Source organism: Oncorhynchus clarkii, unplaced genomic scaffold (assembly GCF_045791955.1).
Source record: "Oncorhynchus clarkii lewisi isolate Uvic-CL-2024 unplaced genomic scaffold, UVic_Ocla_1.0 unplaced_contig_1103_pilon_pilon, whole genome shotgun sequence".
NCBI lineage: Eukaryota > Metazoa > Chordata > Actinopteri > Salmoniformes > Salmonidae > Oncorhynchus > Oncorhynchus clarkii.
This window is the reverse complement of record NW_027258210.1, coordinates 12,243-35,005: the sequence shown is the minus strand read 5'-3', so window position 1 is coordinate 35,005 and position 22,763 is coordinate 12,243. Positions and strand designations below refer to the sequence as shown.

Here is a 22,763-nt window from a genome sequence, read left to right as displayed (position 1 = left end):
CGTTACAGCCTTATACTAAAATGGATGAAATAAAATAAAATCTATCTACACACAATACCACATAATGACAAAGCGATAACATATAGTTTTTATTAATGAAAAAAATATTTTAAAAATACCTTATTTACATACATTTTCAGACCCTTTGCTATGAGGCTGGAAATTGAGCTCAGGTCCATCCTGTTTCCATTGATCATCCTTGAGATGTTTCTTCAACTTGATTGGAGTCCACCTGTGGTAAATTCAAATGATTGGTCATTTCTGCAGCATTGAAGGTACCCAAGAACACAGTGGCTTCCATCACTCTTAAATAGAAGAAGTTTGGAACCACCAAGCCTCTTCCATGTTCCGGCTGCACACGATAATTCCCGGCTTCTCATGTCTACCTCACATAATATCCCAAATTGAGTTCCACAGAAAGAGCCATAATGCCCATTAAATATTTTAAAAATACCTTATTTACGTACGTTTTCAGACCCTTTGCTATGAGGCTGGAAATTGAGCTCAGGTCCATCCTGTTTCCATTGATCATCCTTGAGATGTTTCTTCAACTTGATTGGAGTCCACCTGTGGTAAATTCAAATGATTGGTCATTTCTGCAGCATTGAAGGTACCCAAGAACACAGTGGCTTCCATCACTCTTAAATGGAAGAAGTTTTGAACCACCAAGCCTCTTCCAAGAGCCGCTGCACACAATAATTCCCGGCTTCTCAAGCCTTATTGTTTAATTAATTGACTAAGTAATTTCTGATTTCATTAGGTTCTGAGAGCGATAAATGTCCCACCCAGCCAAAGTCAGTCACACCCTTAGTTTTCCAACCATTCGGTTTCCGTAGTGTAGTGGTTATCACGTTCGCCTCACACGCGAAAGGTCCCCCTTAGGTTTCGAAGTGGTTACCGTTCGGCGGAAACATTTTGTAATATTCAATATTTCCCAATGCCCAGAGGCTAGCATTTGGTTTGAAACAGTGGAGGTTTGTCTAAACCTTGCTGTCTACCTCTCCGACCTGTGGATCAATGTTGCCGTTTTTTTGGGGACCTCCACCATGCGATCTGTATGAATGTGACCAGACTGACAGCTTCTCTGAGCCAGGCAAATTCATTTATCAGGGTCATTGTAATGGATATATCCAAAGAAATGGCAATATAATCCAAGGTAAAACAAACAAAAATGTAGATCGTTTTCTGTCATTTCAGCTGCTTGATGTGATTGTGTGATAGATTTAGTTGGCTGGCTAGCAAAGGAAAAGAAGCTAGCACTGCATAGGTACAGTGCATTCGGAAAGTTTTCAGACCCCTTACTTTTTTCCACATTTTGTTACGTTACAGCCTTATACTAAAATGGATGAAATAAAATAAAATCTATCTACACACAATACCACATAATGACAAAGCGATAACACATAGTTTTTATTAATGAAAAAAATATTTTAAAAATACCTTATTTACATACATTTTCAGACCCTTTGCTATGAGGCTGGAAATTGAGCTCAGGTCCATCCTGTTTCCATTGATCATCCTTGAGATGTTTCTTCAACTTGATTGGAGTCCACCTGTGGTAAATTCAAATGATTGGTCATTTCTGCAGCATTGAAGGTACCCAAGAACACAGTGGCTTCCATCACTCTTAAATAGAAGAAGTTTGGAACCACCAAGCCTCTTCCAAGTTCCGGCTGCACACGATAATTCCCGGCTTCTCATGTCTACCTCACATAATATCCCAAATTGAGTACCACAGAAAGAGCCATAATACCCATTAAATATTTTAAAAATACCTTATTTACGTACGTTTTCAGACCCTTTGCTATGAGGCTGGAAATTGAGCTCAGGTCCATCCTGTTTCCATTGATCATCCTTGAGATGTTTCTTCAACTTGATTGGAGTCCACCTGTGGTAAATTCAAATGATTGGTCATTTCTGCAGCATTGAAGGTACCCAAGAACACAGTGGCTTCCATCACTCTTAAATGGAAGAAGTTTTGAACCACCAAGCCTCTTCCAAGAGCCGCTGCACACAATAATTCCCGGCTTCTCAAGCCTTATTGTTTAATTAATTGACTAAGTAATTTCTGATTTCATTAGGTTCTGAGAGCGATAAATGTCCCACCCAGCCAAAGTCAGCCACACCCTTAGTACTCCACTAGTGGTTATCATTGGGTTTCGCCTCCGTAGTGTAGTGGTTATCACGTTCGCCTAACACACGAAAGGTCCCCGGTTCGAGACCGGGCGGAAACACATTTTAACAAATTGGTCCTTCGCACTTCTCAGTATTTGCTATTCAGACTTTAGTTTCAGTAGTGTATTGGTTATCACGTTCGCCTCACACGCGAAAGTCAGTCACACCCTTAGTTTTCCAATCATTCGGTTTCCGTAGTGTAGTGGTTATCACGTTCGCCTCACACGCGAAAGGTCCCCGGTTCGAAACCGGGCGGAAACATTTTGTAATATTCAATATTTCCCAATGCCCAGAGGCTAGCATTTGGTTTGAAACAGTTGAGGTTTGTCTAAACCTTGCTGTCTACCTCTCCGACCTGTGGATCAATGTTGCCGTTTTTTTGGGGACCTCCACCATGCGATCTGTATGAATGTGACCAGACTGACAGCTTCTCTGAGCCAGGCAAATTCATTTATCAGGGTCATTGTAATGGATATATCCAAAGAAATGGCAATATAATCCAAGGTAAAACAAACAAAAATGTAGATCGTTTTCTGTCATTTCAGCTGCTTGATGTGATTGTGTGATAGATTTAGTTGGCTGGCTAGCAAAGGAAAAGAAGCTAGCCTGCATAGGTACAGTGCATTCGGAAAGTTTTCAGACCCCTTACTTTTTTCCACATTTTGTTACGTTACAGCCTTATACTAAAATGGATGAAATAAAATAAAATCTATCTACACACAATACCACATAATGACAAAGCGATAACATATAGTTTTTATTAATGAAAAAAATATTTTAAAAATACCTTATTTACATACATTTTCAGACCCTTTGCTATGAGGCTGGAAATTGAGCTCAGGTCCATCCTGTTTCCATTGATCATCCTTGAGATGTTTCTTCAACTTGATTGGAGTCCACCTGTGGTAAATTCAAATGATTGGTCATTTCTGCAGCATTGAAGGTACCCAAGAACACAGTGGCTTCCATCACTCTTAAATAGAAGAAGTTTGGAACCACCAAGCCTCTTCCAAGTTCCGGCTGCACACGATAATTCCCGGCTTCTCATGTCTACCTCACATAATATCCCAAATTGAGTACCACAGAAAGAGCCATAATACCCATTAAATATTTTAAAAATACCTTATTTACGTACGTTTTCAGACCCTTTGCTATGAGGCTGGAAATTGAGCTCAGGTCCATCCTGTTTCCATTGATCATCCTTGAGATGTTTCTTCAACTTGATTGGAGTCCACCTGTGGTAAATTCAAATGATTGGTCATTTCTGCAGCATTGAAGGTACCCAAGAACACAGTGGCTTCCATCACTCTTAAATGGAAGAAGTTTTGAACCACCAAGCCTCTTCCAAGAGCCGCTGCACACAATAATTCCCGGCTTCTCAAGCCTTATTGTTTAATTAATTGACTAAGTAATTTCTGATTTCATTAGGTTCTGAGAGCGATAAATGTCCCACCCAGCCAAAGTCAGCCACACCCTTAGTAGTGGTTATCACGTCCACTCATTGGGTTTCCGTAGTGTAGTGGTTATCACGTTCGCCTAACACAGTCGAAAGGTCCCCGGTTCGAGACCGGGCGGAAACACATTTTAACAAATTGGTCCTTCGCACTTCTCAGTATTTGCTATTCAGACTTTAGTTTCAGTAGTGTATTGGTTATCACGTTCGCCTCACACGCGAAAGTCAGTCACACCCTTAGTTTTCCAATAATTCGGTTTCCGTAGTGTAGTGGTTATCACGTTTGCCTCACACGCGAAAGGTCCCCGGTTCGAAACTGGGCGGAAACATTTTGTAATATTCAATATTTCCCAATGCCCAGAGGCTAGCATTTGGTTTGAAACAGTTGAGGTTTGTCTAAACCTTGCTGTCTACCTCTCCGACCTGTGGATCAATGTTGCCGTTTTTTTGGGGACCTCCACCATGCGATCTGTATGAATGTGACCAGACTGACAGCTTCTCTGAGCCAGGCAAATTCATTTATCAGGGTCATTGTAATGGATATATCCAAAGAAATGGCAATATAATCCAAGGTAAAACAAACAAAAATGTAGATCGTTTTCTGTCATTTCAGCTGCTTGATGTGATTGTGTGATAGATTTAGTTGGCTGGCTAGCAAAGGAAAAGAAGCTAGCCTGCATAGGTACAGTGCATTCGGAAAGTTTTCAGACCCCTTACTTTTTTCCACATTTTGTTACGTTACAGCCTTATACTAAAATGGATGAAATAAAATAAAATCTATCTACACACAATACCACATAATGACAAAGCGATAACATATAGTTTTTATTAATGAAAAAAATATTTTAAAAATACCTTATTTACATACATTTTCAGACCCTTTGCTATGAGACTGGAAATTGAGCTCAGGTCCATCCTGTTTCCATTGATCATCCTTGAGATGTTTCTTCAACTTGATTGGAGTCCACCTGTGGTAAATTCAAATGATTGGTCATTTCTGCAGCATTGAAGGTACCCAAAAACACAGTGGCTTCCATCACTCTTAAATAGAAGAAGTTTGGAACCACCAAGCCTCTTCCAAGTTCCGGCTGCACACGATAATTCCCGGCTTCTCATGTCTACCTCACATAATATCCCAAATTGAGTTCCACAGAAAGAGCCATAATACCCATTAAATATTTTAAAAATACCTTATTTACGTAAGTTTTCAGACCCTTTGCTATGAGGCTGGAAATTGAGCTCAGGTCCATCCTGTTTCCATTGATCATCCTTGAGATGTTTCTTCAACTTGATTGGAGTCCACCTGTGGTAAATTCAAATGATTGGTCATTTCTGCAGCATTGAAGGTACCCAAGAACACAGTGGCTTCCATCACTCTTAAATGGAAGAAGTTTTGAACCACCAAGCCTCTTCCAAGAGCCGCTGCACACAATAATTCCCGGCTTCTCAAGCCTTATTGTTTAATTAATTGACTAAGTAATTTCTGATTTCATTAGGTTCTGAGAGCGATAAATGTCCCACCCAGCCAAAGTCAGTCACACCCTTAGTTTTCCAATCATTCGGTTTCCGTAGTGTAGTGGTTATCACGTGCGCCTCACACGCGAAAGGTCCCTGGTTTGAGACCGGGCGGAAACACATTTTAACAGATTGGTCCTTCGCACTTCTCAGTATTTGCTATTCAGACTTTAGTTTCATAGTGTATTGGTTATCACGTTCGCCTCACACGCGAAAGTCAGTCACACCCTTAGTTTTCCACTCATTCGGTTTCCGTAGTGTAGTGGTTATCACGTTCGCCTAACACGCGAAAGGTCCCCGGTTCGAGACCGGGCGGAAACACATTTTAACAAATTGGTCCTTCGCACTTCTCAGTATTTGCTATTCAGACTTTAGTTTCAGTAGTGTATTGGTTATCACGTTCGCCTCACACGCGAAAGTCAGTCACACCCTTAGTTTTCCAATCATTCGGTTTCCGTAGTGTAGTGGTTATCACGTTTGCCTCACACGCGAAAGGTCCCCGGTTCGAAACCGGGCGGAAACATTTTGTAATATTCAATATTTCCCAATGCCCAGAGGCTAGCATTTGGTTTGAAACAGTTGAGGTTTGTCTAAACCTTGCTGTCTACCTCTCCGACCTGTGGATCAATGTTGCCGTTTTTTTGGGGACCTCCACCATGCGATCTGTATGAATGTGACCAGACTGACAGCTTCTCTGAGCCAGGCAAATTCATTTATCAGGGTCATTGTAATGGATATATCCAAAGAAATGGCAATATAATCCAAGGTAAAACAAACAAAAATGTAGATCGTTTTCTGTCATTTCAGCTGCTTGATGTGATTGTGTGATAGATTTAGTTGGCTGGCTAGCAAAGGAAAAGAAGCTAGCCTGCATAGGTACAGTGCATTCGGAAAGTTTTCAGACCCCTTACTTTTTTCCACATTTTGTTACGTTACAGCCTTATACTAAAATGGATGAAATAAAATAAAATCTATCTACACACAATACCACATAATGACAAAGCGATAACATATAGTTTTTATTAATGAAAAAAATATTTTAAAAATACCTTATTTACATACATTTTCAGACCCTTTGCTATGAGGCTGGAAATTGAGCTCAGGTCCATCCTGTTTCCATTGATCATCCTTGAGATGTTTCTTCAACTTGATTGGAGTCCACCTGTGGTAAATTCAAATGATTGGTCATTTCTGCAGCATTGAAGGTACCCAAGAACACAGTGGCTTCCATCACTCTTAAATAGAAGAAGTTTGGAACCACCAAGCCTCTTCCAAGTTCCGGCTGCACACGATAATTCCCGGCTTCTCATGTCTACCTCACATAATATCCCAAATTGAGTTCCACAGAAAGAGCCATAATACCCATTAAATATTTTAAAAATACCTTATTTACGTACGTTTTCAGACCCTTTGCTATGAGGCTGGAAATTGAGCTCAGGTCCATCCTGTTTCCATTGATCATCCTTGAGATGTTTCTTCAACTTGATTGGAGTCCACCTGTGGTAAATTCAAATGATTGGTCATTTCTGCAGCATTGAAGGTACCCAAGAACACAGTGGCTTCCATCACTCTTAAATGGAAGAAGTTTTGAACCACCAAGCCTCTTCCAAGAGCCGCTGCACACAATAATTCCCGGCTTCTCAAGCCTTATTGTTTAATTAATTGACTAAGTAATTTCTGATTTCATTAGGTTCTGAGAGCGATAAATGTCCCACCCAGCCAAAGTCAGTCACACCCTTAGTTTTCCAATCATTCGGTTTCCGTAGTGTAGTGGTTATCACGTGCGCCTCACACGCGAAAGGTCCCTGGTTTGAGACCGGGCGGAAACACATTTTAACAGATTGGTCCTTCGCACTTCTCAGTATTTGCTATTCAGACTTTAGTTTCAGTAGTGTATTGGTTATCACGTTCGCCTCACACGCGAAAGTCAGTCACACCCTTAGTTTTCCAGTCATTTGGTTTCCGTAGTGTAGTGGTTATCACGTTCGCCTCACACGTGAAAGGTCCCCGGTTCGAGACCGGGCGGAAACACATTTTAACAGATTGGTCCTTCGCACTTCTCAGTATTTGCTATTCAGACTTTAGTTTCAGTAGTGTATTGGCTATCACGTTCGCCTCACACGCGAAAGTCAGTCACACCCTTAGTTTTCCAATCGTTCGGTTTCCGTAGTGTAGTGGTTATCACGTTCGCCTCACACGCGAAAGGTCCCCGGTTCGAAACCGGGCGGAAACATTTTGTAATATTCAATATTTCCCAATGCCCAGAGGCTAGCATTTGGTTTGAAACAGTTGAGGTTTGTCTAAACCTTGCTGTCTACCTCTCCGATCTGTGGATCAATGTTGCCGTTTTTTTGGGGACCTCCACCATGCGATCTGTATGAATGTGACCAGACTGACAGCTTCTCTGAGCCAGGCAAATTCATTTATCAGGGTCATTGTAATGGATATATCCAAAGAAATGGCAATATAATCCAAGGTAAAACAAACAAAAATGTAGATCGTTTTCTGTCATTTCAGCTGCTTGATGTGATTGTGTGATAGATTTAGTTGGCTGGCTAGCAAAGGAAAAGAAGCTAGCCTGCATAGGTACAGTGCATTCGGAAAGTTTTCAGACCCCTTACTTTTTTCCACATTTTGTTACGTTACAGCCTTATACTAAAATGGATGAAATAAAATAAAATCTATCTACACACAATACCACATAATGACAAAGCGATAACATATAGTTTTTATTAATGAAAAAAATATTTTAAAAATACCTTATTTACATACATTTTCAGACCCTTTGCTATGAGGCTGGAAATTGAGCTCAGGTCCATCCTGTTTCCATTGATCATCCTTGAGATGTTTCTTCAACTTGATTGGAGTCCACCTGTGGTAAATTCAAATGATTGGTCATTTCTGCAGCATTGAAGGTACCCAAGAACACAGTGGCTTCCATCACTCTTAAATAGAAGAAGTTTGGAACCACCAAGCCTCTTCCAAGTTCCGGCTGCACACGATAATTCCCGGCTTCTCATGTCTACCTCACATAATATCCCAAATTGAGTTCCACAGAAAGAGCCATAATGCCCATTAAATATTTTAAAAATACCTTATTTACGTACGTTTTCAGACCCTTTGCTATGAGGCTGGAAATTGAGCTCAGGTCCATCCTGTTTCCATTGATCATCCTTGAGATGTTTCTTCAACTTGATTGGAGTCCACCTGTGGTAAATTCAAATGATTGGTCATTTCTGCAGCATTGAAGGTACCCAAGAACACAGTGGCTTCCATCACTCTTAAATGGAAGAAGTTTTGAACCACCAAGCCTCTTCCAAGAGCCGCTGCACACAATAATTCCCGGCTTCTCAAGCCTTATTGTTTAATTAATTGACTAAGTAATTTCTGATTTCATTTCTGAGAGCGATTGTCTCAGCCACACCCTTAGTATTCCAGGGTTTCGAGTAAATGTCCCACCCAGCCAAAGTCAGGTCACACCCTTAGTTTCAGTCCAACCATTTAGTTTTCCAATCATTCGGTTTCCGTAGTGTAGTGGTTATCACGTTCGCCTCACACGCGAAAGGTCCCCGGTTCGAAACCGGGCGGAAACATTTTGTAATATTCAATATTTCCCAATGCCCAGAGGCTAGCATTTGGTTTGAAACAGTTGAGGTTTGTCTAAACCTTGCTGTCTACCTCTCCGACCTGTGGATCAATGTTGCCGTTTTTTTGGGGACCTCCACCATGCGATCTGTATGAATGTGACCAGACTGACAGCTTCTCTGAGCCAGGCAAATTCATTTATCAGGGTCATTGTAATGGATATATCCAAAGAAATGGCAATATAATCCAAGGTAAAACAAACAAAAATGTAGATCGTTTTCTGTCATTTCAGCTGCTTGATGTGATTGTGTGATAGATTTAGTTGGCTGGCTAGCAAAGGAAAAGAAGCTAGCCTGCATAGGTACAGTGCATTCGGAAAGTTTTCAGACCCCTTACTTTTTTCCACATTTTGTTACGTTACAGCCTTATACTAAAATGGATGAAATAAAATAAAATCTATCTACACACAATACCACATAATGACAAAGCGATAACATATAGTTTTTATTAATGAAAAAAATATTTTAAAAATACCTTATTTACATACATTTTCAGACCCTTTGCTATGAGGCTGGAAATTGAGCTCAGGTCCATCCTGTTTCCATTGATCATCCTTGAGATGTTTCTTCAACTTGATTGGAGTCCACCTGTGGTAAATTCAAATGATTGGTCATTTCTGCAGCATTGAAGGTACCCAAGAACACAGTGGCTTCCATCACTCTTAAATGGAAGAAGTTTTGAACCACCAAGCCTCTTCCAAGAGCCGCTGCACACAATAATTCCCGGCTTCTCAAGCCTTATTGTTTAATTAATTGACTAAGTAATTTCTGATTTCATTAGGTTCTGAGAGCGATAAATGTCCCACCCAGCCAAAGTCAGTCACACCCTTAGTTTTCCAAATTGGTCCTTCGCACTTCCATTGTATTGGTTATCACGGTTTCCGTAGTGTAGTGGTTATCACGTTCGCCTCACACGCGAAAGGTCCCCGGTTCGAAACCGGGCGGAAACATTTTGTAATATTCAATATTTCCCAATGCCCAGAGGCTAGCATTTGGTTTGAAACAGTTGAGGTTTGTCTAAACCTTGCTGTCTACCTCTCCGACCTGTGGATCAATGTTGCCGTTTTTTTGGGGACCTCCACCATGCGATCTGTATGAATGTGACCAGACTGACAGCTTCTCTGAGCCAGGCAAATTCATTTATCAGGGTCATTGTAATGGATATATCCAAAGAAATGGCAATATAATCCAAGGTAAAACAAACAAAAATGTAGATCGTTTTCTGTCATTTCAGCTGCTTGATGTGATTGTGTGATAGATTTAGTTGGCTGGCTAGCAAAGGAAAAGAAGCTAGCCTGCATAGGTACAGTGCATTCGGAAAGTTTTCAGACCCCTTACTTTTTTCCACATTTTGTTACGTTACAGCCTTATACTAAAATGGATGAAATAAAATAAAATCTATCTACACACAATACCACATAATGACAAAGCGATAACATATAGTTTTTATTAATGAAAAAAATATTTTAAAAATACCTTATTTACATACATTTTCAGACCCTTTGCTATGAGGCTGGAAATTGAGCTCAGGTCCATCCTGTTTCCATTGATCATCCTTGAGATGTTTCTTCAACTTGATTGGAGTCCACCTGTGGTAAATTCAAATGATTGGTCATTTCTGCAGCATTGAAGGTACCCAAGAACACAGTGGCTTCCATCACTCTTAAATAGAAGAAGTTTGGAACCACCAAGCCTCTTCCAAGTTCCGGCTGCACACGATAATTCCCGGCTTCTCATGTCTACCTCACATAATATCCCAAATTGAGTACCACAGAAAGAGCCATAATACCCATTAAATATTTTAAAAATACCTTATTTACGTACGTTTTCAGACCCTTTGCTATGAGGCTGGAAATTGAGCTCAGGTCCATCCTGTTTCCATTGATCATCCTTGAGATGTTTCTTCAACTTGATTGGAGTCCACCTGTGGTAAATTCAAATGATTGGTCATTTCTGCAGCATTGAAGGTACCCAAGAACACAGTGGCTTCCATCACTCTTAAATGGAAGAAGTTTTGAACCACCAAGCCTCTTCCAAGAGCCGCTGCACACAATAATTCCCGGCTTCTCAAGCCTTATTGTTTAATTAATTGACTAAGTAATTTCTGATTTCATTAGGTTCTGAGAGCGATAAATGTCCCACCCAGCCAAAGTCAGCCACACCCTTAGTACTCCACTCATTGGGTTTCCGTAGTGTAGTGGTTATCACGTTCGCCTAACACGCGAAAGGTCCCCGGTTCGAGACCGGGCGGAAACACATTTTAACAAATTGGTCCTTCGCACTTCTCAGTATTTGCTATTCAGACTTTAGTTTCAGTAGTGTATTGGTTATCACGTTCGCCTCACACGCGAAAGTCAGTCACACCCTTAGTTTTCCAATAATTCGGTTTCCGTAGTGTAGTGGTTATCACGTTCGCCTCACACGCGAAAGGTCCCCGGTTCGAAACCGGGCGGAAACATTTTGTAATATTCAATATTTCCCAATGCCCAGAGGCTAGCATTTGGTTTGAAACAGTTGAGGTTTGTCTAAACCTTGCTGTCTACCTCTCCGACCTGTGGATCAATGTTGCCGTTTTTTTGGGGACCTCCACCATGCGATCTGTATGAATGTGACCAGACTGACAGCTTCTCTGAGCCAGGCAAATTCATTTATCAGGGTCATTGTAATGGATATATCCAAAGAAATGGCAATATAATCCAAGGTAAAACAAACAAAAATGTAGATCGTTTTCTGTCATTTCAGCTGCTTGATGTGATTGTGTGATAGATTTAGTTGGCTGGCTAGCAAAGGAAAAGAAGCTAGCCTGCATAGGTACAGTGCATTCGGAAAGTTTTCAGACCCCTTACTTTTTTCCACATTTTGTTACGTTACAGCCTTATACTAAAATGGATGAAATAAAATAAAATCTATCTACACACAATACCACATAATGACAAAGCGATAGCATATAGTTTTTATTAATGAAAAAAATATTTTAAAAATACCTTATTTACATACATTTTCAGACCCTTTGCTATGAGACTGGAAATTGAGCTCAGGTCCATCCTGTTTCCATTGATCATCCTTGAGATGTTTCTTCAACTTGATTGGAGTCCACCTGTGGTAAATTCAAATGATTGGTCATTTCTGCAGCATTGAAGGTACCCAAGAACACAGTGGCTTCCATCACTCTTAAATAGAAGAAGTTTGGAACCACCAAGCCTCTTCCATGTTCCGGCTGCACACGATAATTCCCGGCTTCTCATGTCTACCTCACATAATATCCCAAATTGAGTTCCACAGAAAGAGCCATAATGCCCATTAAATATTTTAAAAATACCTTATTTACGTACGTTTTCAGACCCTTTGCTATGAGGCTGGAAATTGAGCTCAGGTCCATCCTGTTTCCATTGATCATCCTTGAGATGTTTCTTCAACTTGATTGGAGTCCACCTGTGGTAAATTCAAATGATTGGTCATTTCTGCAGCATTGAAGGTACCCAAGAACACAGTGGCTTCCATCACTCTTAAATGGAAGAAGTTTTGAACCACCAAGCCTCTTCCAAGAGCCGCTGCACACAATAATTCCCGGCTTCTCAAGCCTTATTGTTTAATTAATTGACTAAGTAATTTCTGATTTCATTAGGTTCTGAGAGCGATAAATGTCCCACCCAGCCAAAGTCAGTCACACCCTTAGTTTTCCAATCATTCGGTTTCCGTAGTGTAGTGGTTATCACGTTCGCCTCACACGCGAAAGGTCCCTGGTTCGAAACCGGGCGGAAACAGATTTTAACATATTGGTCCTTCGCACTTCTCAGTATTTGCTATTCAGACTTTAGTTTTAGTTGTGTAGTGGTTATCACGTTCGCCTCAGTGGTTATCACGTTCGCCTAACACACGAAAGGCCCCCGGTTCGAGACCAGGGGGAAACACATTTTAACATATTGGTCCTTCGCACTTCTCAGTATTTGCTATTCAGACTTTAGTTTCAGTGGTGTAGTGGTTATCACGTTCGCCTCACACGCGAAAGTCAGTCACACCCTTAGTTTTCCAATCATTCGGTTTCCGTAGTGTAGTGGTTATCACGTTCGCCTCACACGCGAAAGGTCCCCGGTTCGAAACCGGGCGGAAACATTTTGTAATATTCAATATTTCCCAATGCCCAGAGGCTAGCATTTGGTTTGAAACAGTTGAGGTTTGTCTAAACCTTGCTGTCTACCTCTCCGACCTGTGGATCAATGTTGCCGTTTTTTTGGGGACCTCCACCATGCGATCTGTATGAATGTGACCAGACTGACAGCTTCTCTGAGCCAGGCAAATTCATTTATCAGGGTCATTGTAATGGATATATCCAAAGAAATGGCAATATAATCCAAGGTAAAACAAACAAAAATGTAGATCGTTTTCTGTCATTTCAGCTGCTTGATGTGATTGTGTGATAGATTTAGTTGGCTGGCTAGCAAAGGAAAAGAAGCTAGCCTGCATAGGTACAGTGCATTCGGAAAGTTTTCAGACCCCTTACTTTTTTCCACATTTTGTTACGTTACAGCCTTATACTAAAATGGATGAAATAAAATAAAATCTATCTACACACAATACCACATAATGACAAAGCGATAACATATAGTTTTTATTAATGAAAAAAATATTTTAAAAATACCTTATTTACATACATTTTCAGACCCTTTGCTATGAGGCTGGAAATTGAGCTCAGGTCCATCCTGTTTCCATTGATCATCCTTGAGATGTTTCTTCAACTTGATTGGAGTCCACCTGTGGTAAATTCAAATGATTGGTCATTTCTGCAGCATTGAAGGTACCCAAGAACACAGTGGCTTCCATCACTCTTAAATAGAAGAAGTTTGGAACCACCAAGCCTCTTCCAAGTTCCGGCTGCACACGATAATTCCCGGCTTCTCATGTCTACCTCACATAATATCCCAAATTGAGTACCACAGAAAGAGCCATAATACCCATTAAATATTTTAAAAATACCTTATTTACGTACGTTTTCAGACCCTTTGCTATGAGGCTGGAAATTGAGCTCAGGTCCATCCTGTTTCCATTGATCATCCTTGAGATGTTTCTTCAACTTGATTGGAGTCCACCTGTGGTAAATTCAAATGATTGGTCATTTCTGCAGCATTGAAGGTACCCAAGAACACAGTGGCTTCCATCACTCTTAAATGGAAGAAGTTTTGAACCACCAAGCCTCTTCCAAGAGCCGCTGCACACAATAATTCCCGGCTTCTCAAGCCTTATTGTTTAATTAATTGACTAAGTAATTTCTGATTTCATTAGGTTCTGAGAGCGATAAATGTCCCACCCAGCCAAAGTCAGCCACACCCTTAGTACTCCACTCATTGGGTTTCCGTAGTGTAGTGGTTATCACGTTCGCCTAACACGCGAAAGGTCCCCGGTTCGAGACCGGGCGGAAACACATTTTAACAAATTGGTCCTTCGCACTTCTCAGTATTTGCTATTCAGACTTTAGTTTCAGTAGTGTATTGGTTATCACGTTCGCCTCACACGCGAAAGTCAGTCACACCCTTAGTTTTCCAATCGTTCGGTTTCCGTAGTGTAGTGGTTATCACGTTCGCCTCACACGCGAAAGGTCCCCGGTTCGAAACCGGGCGGAAACATTTTGTAATATTCAATATTTCCCAATGCCCAGAGGCTAGCATTTGGTTTGAAACAGTTGAGGTTTGTCTAAACCTTGCTGTCTACCTCTCCGACCTGTGGATCAATGTTGCCGTTTTTTTGGGGACCTCCACCATGCGATCTGTATGAATGTGACCAGACTGACAGCTTCTCTGAGCCAGGCAAATTCATTTATCAGGGTCATTGTAATGGATATATCCAAAGAAATGGCAATATAATCCAAGGTAAAACAAACAAAAATGTAGATCGTTTTCTGTCATTTCAGCTGCTTGATGTGATTGTGTGATAGATTTAGTTGGCTGGCTAGCAAAGGAAAAGAAGCTAGCCTGCATAGGTACAGTGCATTCGGAAAGTTTTCAGACCCCTTACTTTTTTCCACATTTTGTTACGTTACAGCCTTATACTAAAATGGATGAAATAAAATAAAATCTATCTACACACAATACCACATAATGACAAAGCGATAGCATATAGTTTTTATTAATGAAAAAAATATTTTAAAAATACCTTATTTACATACATTTTCAGACCCTTTGCTATGAGACTGGAAATTGAGCTCAGGTCCATCCTGTTTCCATTGATCATCCTTGAGATGTTTCTTCAACTTGATTGGAGTCCACCTGTGGTAAATTCAAATGATTGGTCATTTCTGCAGCATTGAAGGTACCCAAGAACACAGTGGCTTCCATCACTCTTAAATAGAAGAAGTTTGGAACCACCAAGCCTCTTCCAAGTTCCGGCTGCACACGATAATTCCCGGCTTCTCATGTCTACCTCACATAATATCCCAAATTGAGTTCCACAGAAAGAGCCATAATACCCATTAAATATTTTAAAAATACCTTATTTACGTAAGTTTTCAGACCCTTTGCTATGAGGCTGGAAATTGAGCTCAGGTCCATCCTGTTTCCATTGATCATCCTTGAGATGTTTCTTCAACTTGATTGGAGTCCACCTGTGGTAAATTCAAATGATTGGTCATTTCTGCAGCATTGAAGGTACCCAAGAACACAGTGGCTTCCATCACTCTTAAATGGAAGAAGTTTTGAACCACCAAGCCTCTTCCAAGAGCCGCTGCACACAATAATTCCCAGCTTCTCAAGCCTTATTGTTTAATTAATTGACTAAGTAATTTCTGATTTCATTAGGTTCTGAGAGCGATAAATGTCCCACCCAGCCAAAGTCAGCCACACCCTTAGTATTCCACTCATTGGGTTTCCGTAGTGTAGTGGTTATCACGTTCGCCTAACACGCGAAAGGTCCCCGGTTTGAGACCGGGCGGAAACACATTTTAACAAATTGGTCCTTCGCACTTCTCAGTATTTGCTATTCAGACTTTAGTCTCAGTAGTGTATTGGTTATCATGTTCGCCTCACACGCGAAAGTCAGTCACACCCTTAGTTTTCCACTCATTGGGTTTCCGTAGTGTAGTGGTTATCACGTTCGCCTACACACGAAAGGTCCCCGGTTCGAGACCGGGCGGAAACACATTTTAACAAATTGGTCCTTCGCACTTCTCAGTATTTGCTATTCAGACTTTAGTTTCAGTAGTGTATTGGTTATCACGTTCGCCTCACACGCGAAAGTCAGTCACACCCTTAGTTTTCCAATCATTCGGTTTCCGTAGTGTAGTGGTTATCACGTTCGCCTCACACGCGAAAGGTCCCCGGTTCGAAACCGGGCGGAAACATTTTGTAATATTCAATATTTCCCAATGCCCAGAGGCTAGCATTTGGTTTGAAACAGTTGAGGTTTGTCTAAACCTTGCTGTCTACCTCTCCGACCTGTGGATCAATGTTGCCGTTTTTTTGGGGACCTCCACCATGCGATCTGTATGAATGTGACCAGACTGACAGCTTCTCTGAGCCAGGCAAATTCATTTATCAGGGTCATTGTAATGGATATATCCAAAGAAATGGCAATATAATCCAAGGTAAAACAAACAAAAATGTAGATCGTTTTCTGTCATTTCAGCTGCTTGATGTGATTGTGTGATAGATTTAGTTGGCTGGCTAGCAAAGGAAAAGAAGCTAGCCTGCATAGGTACAGTGCATTCGGAAAGTTTTCAGACCCCTTACTTTTTTCCACATTTTGTTACGTTACAGCCTTATACTAAAATGGATGAAATAAAATAAAATCTATCTACACACAATACCACATAATGACAAAGCGATAACATATAGTTTTTATTAATGAAAAAAATATTTTAAAAATACCTTATTTACATACATTTTCAGACCCTTTGCTATGAGGCTGGAAATTGAGCTCAGGTCCATCCTGTTTCCATTGATCATCCTTGAGATGTTTCTTCAACTTGATTGGAGTCCACCTGTGGTAAATTCAAATGATTGGTCATTTCTGCAGCATTGAAGGTACCCAAGAACACAGTGGCTTCCATCACTCTTAAATAGAAGAAGTTTGGAACCACCAAGCCTCTTCCAAGTTCCGGCTGCACACGATAATTCCCGGCTTCTCATGTCTACCTCACATAATATCCCAAATTGAGTACCACAGAAAGAGCCATAATACCCATTAAATATTTTAAAAATACCTTATTTACGTACGTTTTCAGACCCTTTGCTATGAGGCTGGAAATTGAGCTCAGGTCCATCCTGTTTCCATTGATCATCCTTGAGATGTTTCTTCAACTTGATTGGAGTCCACCTGTGGTAAATTCAAATGATTGGTCATTTCTGCAGCATTGAAGGTACCCAAGAACACAGTGGCTTCCATCACTCTTAAATGGAAGAAGTTTTGAACCACCAAGCCTCTTCCAAGAGCCGCTGCACACAATAATTCCCGGCTTCTCAAGCCTTATTGTTTAATTAATTGACTAAGTAATTTCTGATTTCATTAGGTTCTGAGAGCGATAAATGTCCCACCCAGCCAAAGTCAGCCACACCCTTAGTGTGTAGTGGTTATCACGTCCACTCATTGGGTTTCCGTAGTGTAGTGGTTATCACGTTCGCCTAACACGTCGAAAGGTCCCCGGTTCGAGACCGGGCGGAAACACATTTTAACAAATTGGTCCTTCGCACTTCTCAGTATTTGCTATTCAGACTTTAGTTTCAGTAGTGTATTGGTTATCACGTTCGCCTCACACGCGAAAGTCAGTCACACCCTTAGTTTTCCAATCATTCGGTTTCCGTAGTGTAGTGGTTATCACGTTCGCCTCACACGCGAAAGGTCCCCGGTTCGAAACCGGGCGGAAACATTTTGTAATATTCAGTATTTCCCAATGCCCAGAGGCTAGCATTTGGTTTGAAACAGTTGAGGTTTGTCTAAACCTTGCTGTCTACCTCTCCGACCTGTGGATCAATGTTGCCGTTTTTTTGGGGACCTCCACCATGCGATCTGTATGAATGTGACCAGACTGACAGCTTCTCTGAGCCAGGCAAATTCATTTATCAGGGTCATTGTAATGGATATATCCAAAGAAATGGCAATATAATCCAAGGTAAAACAAACAAAAATGTAGATCGTTTTCTGTCATTTCAGCTGCTTGATGTGATTGTGTGATAGATTTAGTTGGCTGGCTAGCAAAGGAAAAGAAGCTAGCCTGCATAGGTACAGTGCATTCGGAAAGTTTTCAGACCCCTTACTTTTTTCCACATTTTGTTACGTTACAGCCTTATACTAAAATGGATGAAATAAAATAAAATCTATCTACACACAATACCACATAATGACAAAGCGATAACATATAGTTTTTATTAATGAAAAAAATATTTTAAAAATACCTTATTTACATACATTTTCAGACCCTTTGCTATGAGGCTGGAAATTGAGCTCAGGTCCATCCTGTTTCCATTGATCATCCTTGAGATGTTTCTTCAACTTGATTGGAGTCCACCTGTGGTAAATTCAAATGATTGGTCATTTCTGCAGCATTGAAGGTACCCAAGAACACAGTGGCTTCCATCACTCTTAAATAGAAGAAGTTTGGAACCACCAAGCCTCTTCCAAGTTCCGGCTGCACACGATAATTCCCGGCTTCTCATGTCTACCTCACATAATATCCCAAATTGAGTACCACAGAAAGAGCCATAATACCCATTAAATATTTTAAAAATACCTTATTTACGTACGTTTTCAGACCCTTTGCTATGAGGCTGGAAATTGAGCTCAGGTCCATCCTGTTTCCATTGATCATCCTTGAGATGTTTCTTCAACTTGATTGGAGTCCACCTGTGGTAAATTCAAATGATTGGTCATTTCTGCAGCATTGAAGGTACCCAAGAACACAGTGGCTTCCATCACTCTTAAATGGAAGAAGTTTTGAACCACCAAGCCTCTTCCAAGAGCCGCTGCACACAATAATTCCCGGCTTCTCAAGCCTTATTGTTTAATTAATTGACTAAGTAATTTCTGATTTCATTAGGTTCTGAGAGCGATAAATGTCCCACCCAGCCAAAGTCAGCCACACCCTTAGTAGTGGTCCACTCATTGGGTTTCCGTATTTGCTAGTGTAGTGGTTATCACGTTCGCCTAACACGTCACACCCTTAGAAAGGTCCCCGGTTCGAGACCGGGCGGAAACACATTTTAACAAATTGGTCCTTCGCACTTCTCAGTATTTGCTATTCAGACTTTAGTTTCAGTAGTGTATTGGTTATCACGTTCGCCTCACACGCGAAAGTCAGTCACACCCTTAGTTTTCCAATCATTCGGTTTCCGTAGTGTAGTGGTTATCACGTTTGCCTCACACGCGAAAGGTCCCCGGTTCGAAACCGGGCGGAAACATTTTGTAATATTCAATATTTCCCAATGCCCAGAGGCTAGCATTTGGTTTGAAACAGTTGAGGTTTGTCTAAACCTTGCTGTCTACCTCTCCGACCTGTGGATCAATGTTGCCGTTTTTTGGGGACCTCCACCATGCGATCTGTATGAATGTGACCAGACTGACAGCTTCTCTGAGCCAGGCAAATTCATTTATCAGGGTCATTGTAATGGATATATCCAAAGAAATGGCAATATAATCCAAGGTAAAACAAACAAAAATGTAGATCGTTTTCTGTCATTTCAGCTGCTTGATGTGATTGTGTGATAGATTTAGTTGGCTGGCTAGCAAAGGAAAAGAAGCTAGCCTGCATAGGTACAGTGCATTCGGAAAGTTTTCAGACCCCTTACTTTTTTCCACATTTTGTTACGTTACAGCCTTATACTAAAATGGATGAAATAAAATAAAATCTATCTACACACAATACCACATAATGACAAAGCGATAACATATAGTTTTTATTAATGAAAAAAATATTTTAAAAATACCTTATTTACATACATTTTCAGACCCTTTGCTATGAGGCTGGAAATTGAGCTCAGGTCCATCCTGTTTCCATTGATCATCCTTGAGATGTTTCTTCAACTTGATTGGAGTCCACCTGTGGTAAATTCAAATGATTGGTCATTTCTGCAGCATTGAAGGTACCCAAGAACACAGTGGCTTCCATCACTCTTAAATAGAAGAAGTTTGGAACCACCAAGCCTCTTCCAAGTTCCGGCTGCACACGATAATTCCCGGCTTCTCATGTCTACCTCACATAATATCCCAAATTGAGTACCACAGAAAGAGCCATAATACCCATTAAATATTTTAAAAATACCTTATTTACGTAAGTTTTCAGACCCTTTGCTATGAGGCTGGAAATTGAGCTCAGGTCCATCCTGTTTCCATTGATCATCCTTGAGATGTTTCTTCAACTTGATTGGAGTCCACCTGTGGTAAATTCAAATGATTGGTCATTTCTGCAGCATTGAAGGTACCCAAGAACACAGTGGCTTCCATCACTCTTAAATGGAAGAAGTTTTGAACCACCAAGCCTCTTCCAAGAGCCGCTGCACACAATAATTCCCGGCTTCTCAAGCCTTATTGTTTAATTAATTGACTAAGTAATTTCTGATTTCATTAGGTTCTGAGAGCGATAAATGTCCCACCCAGCCAAAGTCAGCCACACCCTTAGTATTCCACTCATTGGGTTTCCGTAGTGTAGTGGTTATCACGTGCGCCTCACACGCGAAAGGTCCCTGGTTTGAGACCGGGCGGAAACACATTTTAACAAATTGGTCCTTCGCACTTCTCAGTATTTGCTATTCAGACTTTAGTTTCAGTAGTGTATTGGTTATCACGTTCGCCTCACACGCGAAAGTCAGTCACACCCTTAGTTTTCCAATTTGGTTTCCGTAGTGTAGTGGTTATCACGGTTTCCCCGTAGTGTTTTAACAGTTGGTCCTTCGCACTTCTCAGTATTTGCTATTCAGACTTTAGTTTCAGTAGTGTATTGGCCACGTTCGCCTCACACGCGAAAGTCAGTCACACCCTTAGTTTTCCAATCGTTCGGTTTCCGTAGTGTAGTGGTTATCACGTTCGCCTCACACGCGAAAGGTCCCCGGTTCGAAACCGGGCGGAAACATTTTGTAATATTCAATATTTCCCAATGCCCAGAGGCTAGCATTTGGTTTGAAACAGTTGAGGTTTGTCTAAACCTTGCTGTCTACCTCTCCGACCTGTGGATCAATGTTGCCGTTTTTTTGGGGACCTCCACCATGCGATCTGTATGAATGTGACCAGACTGACAGCTTCTCTGAGCCAGGCAAATTCATTTATCAGGGTCATTGTAATGGATATATCCAAAGAAATGGCAATATAATCCAAGGTAAAACAAACAAAAATGTAGATCGTTTTCTGTCATTTCAGCTGCTTGATGTGATTGTGTGATAGATTTAGTTGGCTGGCTAGCAAAGGAAAAGAAGCTAGCCTGCATAGGTACAGTGCATTCGGAAAGTTTTCAGACCCCTTACTTTTTTCCACATTTTGTTACGTTACAGCCTTATACTAAAATGGATGAAATAAAATAAAATCTATCTACACACAATACCACATAATGACAAAGCGATAACATATAGTTTTTATTAATGAAAAAAATATTTTAAAAATACCTTATTTACATACATTTTCAGACCCTTTGCTATGAGGCTGGAAATTGAGCTCAGGTCCATCCTGTTTCCATTGATCATCCTTGAGATGTTTCTTCAACTTGATTGGAGTCCACCTGTGGTAAATTCAAATGATTGGTCATTTCTGCAGCATTGAAGGTACCCAAGAACACAGTGGCTTCCATCACTCTTAAATAGAAGAAGTTTGGAACCACCAAGCCTCTTCCAAGTTCCGGCTGCACATGATAATTCCCGGCTTCTCATGTCTACCTCACATAATATCCCAAATTGAGTACCACAGAAAGAGCCATAATACCCATTAAATATTTTAAAAATACCTTATTTACGTACGTTTTCAGACCCTTTGCTATGAGGCTGGAAATTGAGCTCAGGTCCATCCTGTTTCCATTGATCATCCTTGAGATGTTTCTTCAACTTGATTGGAGTCCACCTGTGGTAAATTCAAATGATTGGTCATTTCTGCAGCATTGAAGGTACCCAAGAACACAGTGGCTTCCATCACTCTTAAATGGAAGAAGTTTTGAACCACCAAGCCCCTTCCAAGAGCCGCTGCACACAATAATTCCCGGGTTCTCAAGCCTTATTGTTTAATTAATTGACTAAGTAATTTCTGATTTCATTAGGTTCTGAGAGCGATAAATGTCCCACCCAGCCAAAGTCAGCCACACCCTTAGTATTCCACTCATTGGGTTCCGGTAGTGTAGTGGTTATCACGTTCGCCTAACATGTTAAAGGTCCCCGGTTCGAGACCGGGCGGAAACACATTTTAACAAATTGGTCCTTCGCACTTCTCAGTATTTGCTATTCAGACTTTAGTTTCATTACTGTATTGGTTATCACGTTCGCCTCACACGCGAAAGGTCCCCGGTTCGAAACCGGGCAGAAACGTTTTGTAATTTTCAATATTTCCCAATGCCCAGAGGCTAGCATTTGGTTTGAAACAGTTGAGGTTTGTCTAAACCTTGCTGTCTACCTCTCCGACCTGTGGATCAATGTTGCCGTTTTTTTGGGGACCTCCACCATGCGATCTGTATGAATGTGACCAGACTGACAGCTTCTCTGAGCCAGGCAAATTCATTTATCAGGGTCATTGTAATGGATATATCCAAAGAAATGGCAATATAATCCAAGGTAAAACAAACAAAAATGTAGATCGTTTTCTGTCATTTCAGCTGCTTGATGTGATTGTGTGATAGATTTAGTTGGCTGGCTAGCAAAGGAAAAGAAGCTAGCCTGCATAGGTACAGTGCATTCGGAAAGTTTTCAGACCCCTTACTTTTTTCCACATTTTGTTACGTTACAGCCTTATACTAAAATGGATGAAATAAAATAAAATCTATCTACACACAATACCACATAATGACAAAGCGATAACATATAGTT

At 40.8% G+C, this 22,763-nt stretch overlaps 26 non-coding genes across 26 annotated transcripts; all 26 read left to right on the top strand.

Annotated features, from left to right (window-relative positions):
* The first annotated feature begins 2,161 nt into the window (after positions 1-2,161).
* Positions 2,162-2,234, top strand: trnav-aac (transfer RNA valine (anticodon AAC)). Its single transcript has one exon. It is a non-coding gene; the product is annotated as a tRNA-Val (tRNA).
* A 129-nt stretch (positions 2,235-2,363) lies between these two features.
* On the top strand, positions 2,364-2,436 carry trnav-cac (transfer RNA valine (anticodon CAC)). The gene has a single exon. It is a non-coding gene; the product is annotated as a tRNA-Val (tRNA).
* A 1,244-nt stretch (positions 2,437-3,680) lies between these two features.
* trnav-aac (transfer RNA valine (anticodon AAC)) lies at positions 3,681-3,755 on the top strand. The gene has a single exon. It is a non-coding gene; the product is annotated as a tRNA-Val (tRNA).
* Positions 3,756-3,884: 129 nt separating this feature from the next.
* trnav-cac (transfer RNA valine (anticodon CAC)) lies at positions 3,885-3,957 on the top strand. Its single transcript has one exon. It is a non-coding gene; the product is annotated as a tRNA-Val (tRNA).
* A 1,233-nt stretch (positions 3,958-5,190) lies between these two features.
* trnav-cac (transfer RNA valine (anticodon CAC)) lies at positions 5,191-5,263 on the top strand. The gene has a single exon. It is a non-coding gene; the product is annotated as a tRNA-Val (tRNA).
* Positions 5,264-5,391: 128 nt separating this feature from the next.
* Positions 5,392-5,464, top strand: trnav-aac (transfer RNA valine (anticodon AAC)). Its single transcript has one exon. It is a non-coding gene; the product is annotated as a tRNA-Val (tRNA).
* Positions 5,465-5,593: 129 nt separating this feature from the next.
* On the top strand, positions 5,594-5,666 carry trnav-cac (transfer RNA valine (anticodon CAC)). Its single transcript has one exon. It is a non-coding gene; the product is annotated as a tRNA-Val (tRNA).
* Positions 5,667-6,899: 1,233 nt separating this feature from the next.
* Positions 6,900-6,972, top strand: trnav-cac (transfer RNA valine (anticodon CAC)). The gene has a single exon. It is a non-coding gene; the product is annotated as a tRNA-Val (tRNA).
* A 129-nt stretch (positions 6,973-7,101) lies between these two features.
* Positions 7,102-7,174, top strand: trnav-cac (transfer RNA valine (anticodon CAC)). Its single transcript has one exon. It is a non-coding gene; the product is annotated as a tRNA-Val (tRNA).
* A 129-nt stretch (positions 7,175-7,303) lies between these two features.
* On the top strand, positions 7,304-7,376 carry trnav-cac (transfer RNA valine (anticodon CAC)). Its single transcript has one exon. It is a non-coding gene; the product is annotated as a tRNA-Val (tRNA).
* Positions 7,377-8,663: 1,287 nt separating this feature from the next.
* On the top strand, positions 8,664-8,736 carry trnav-cac (transfer RNA valine (anticodon CAC)). The gene has a single exon. It is a non-coding gene; the product is annotated as a tRNA-Val (tRNA).
* A 928-nt stretch (positions 8,737-9,664) lies between these two features.
* On the top strand, positions 9,665-9,737 carry trnav-cac (transfer RNA valine (anticodon CAC)). The gene has a single exon. It is a non-coding gene; the product is annotated as a tRNA-Val (tRNA).
* A 1,233-nt stretch (positions 9,738-10,970) lies between these two features.
* Positions 10,971-11,043, top strand: trnav-aac (transfer RNA valine (anticodon AAC)). Its single transcript has one exon. It is a non-coding gene; the product is annotated as a tRNA-Val (tRNA).
* A 129-nt stretch (positions 11,044-11,172) lies between these two features.
* On the top strand, positions 11,173-11,245 carry trnav-cac (transfer RNA valine (anticodon CAC)). The gene has a single exon. It is a non-coding gene; the product is annotated as a tRNA-Val (tRNA).
* Positions 11,246-12,478: 1,233 nt separating this feature from the next.
* On the top strand, positions 12,479-12,551 carry trnav-cac (transfer RNA valine (anticodon CAC)). The gene has a single exon. It is a non-coding gene; the product is annotated as a tRNA-Val (tRNA).
* A 276-nt stretch (positions 12,552-12,827) lies between these two features.
* Positions 12,828-12,900, top strand: trnav-cac (transfer RNA valine (anticodon CAC)). Its single transcript has one exon. It is a non-coding gene; the product is annotated as a tRNA-Val (tRNA).
* Positions 12,901-14,133: 1,233 nt separating this feature from the next.
* Positions 14,134-14,206, top strand: trnav-aac (transfer RNA valine (anticodon AAC)). The gene has a single exon. It is a non-coding gene; the product is annotated as a tRNA-Val (tRNA).
* Positions 14,207-14,335: 129 nt separating this feature from the next.
* Positions 14,336-14,408, top strand: trnav-cac (transfer RNA valine (anticodon CAC)). The gene has a single exon. It is a non-coding gene; the product is annotated as a tRNA-Val (tRNA).
* A 1,233-nt stretch (positions 14,409-15,641) lies between these two features.
* Positions 15,642-15,714, top strand: trnav-aac (transfer RNA valine (anticodon AAC)). The gene has a single exon. It is a non-coding gene; the product is annotated as a tRNA-Val (tRNA).
* Positions 15,715-16,044: 330 nt separating this feature from the next.
* On the top strand, positions 16,045-16,117 carry trnav-cac (transfer RNA valine (anticodon CAC)). Its single transcript has one exon. It is a non-coding gene; the product is annotated as a tRNA-Val (tRNA).
* Positions 16,118-17,365: 1,248 nt separating this feature from the next.
* trnav-aac (transfer RNA valine (anticodon AAC)) lies at positions 17,366-17,439 on the top strand. The gene has a single exon. It is a non-coding gene; the product is annotated as a tRNA-Val (tRNA).
* A 129-nt stretch (positions 17,440-17,568) lies between these two features.
* trnav-cac (transfer RNA valine (anticodon CAC)) lies at positions 17,569-17,641 on the top strand. Its single transcript has one exon. It is a non-coding gene; the product is annotated as a tRNA-Val (tRNA).
* A 1,455-nt stretch (positions 17,642-19,096) lies between these two features.
* On the top strand, positions 19,097-19,169 carry trnav-cac (transfer RNA valine (anticodon CAC)). The gene has a single exon. It is a non-coding gene; the product is annotated as a tRNA-Val (tRNA).
* Positions 19,170-20,401: 1,232 nt separating this feature from the next.
* Positions 20,402-20,474, top strand: trnav-cac (transfer RNA valine (anticodon CAC)). Its single transcript has one exon. It is a non-coding gene; the product is annotated as a tRNA-Val (tRNA).
* Positions 20,475-20,763: 289 nt separating this feature from the next.
* On the top strand, positions 20,764-20,836 carry trnav-cac (transfer RNA valine (anticodon CAC)). Its single transcript has one exon. It is a non-coding gene; the product is annotated as a tRNA-Val (tRNA).
* A 1,233-nt stretch (positions 20,837-22,069) lies between these two features.
* trnav-aac (transfer RNA valine (anticodon AAC)) lies at positions 22,070-22,142 on the top strand. Its single transcript has one exon. It is a non-coding gene; the product is annotated as a tRNA-Val (tRNA).
* Positions 22,143-22,763: the final 621 nt, after the last annotated feature.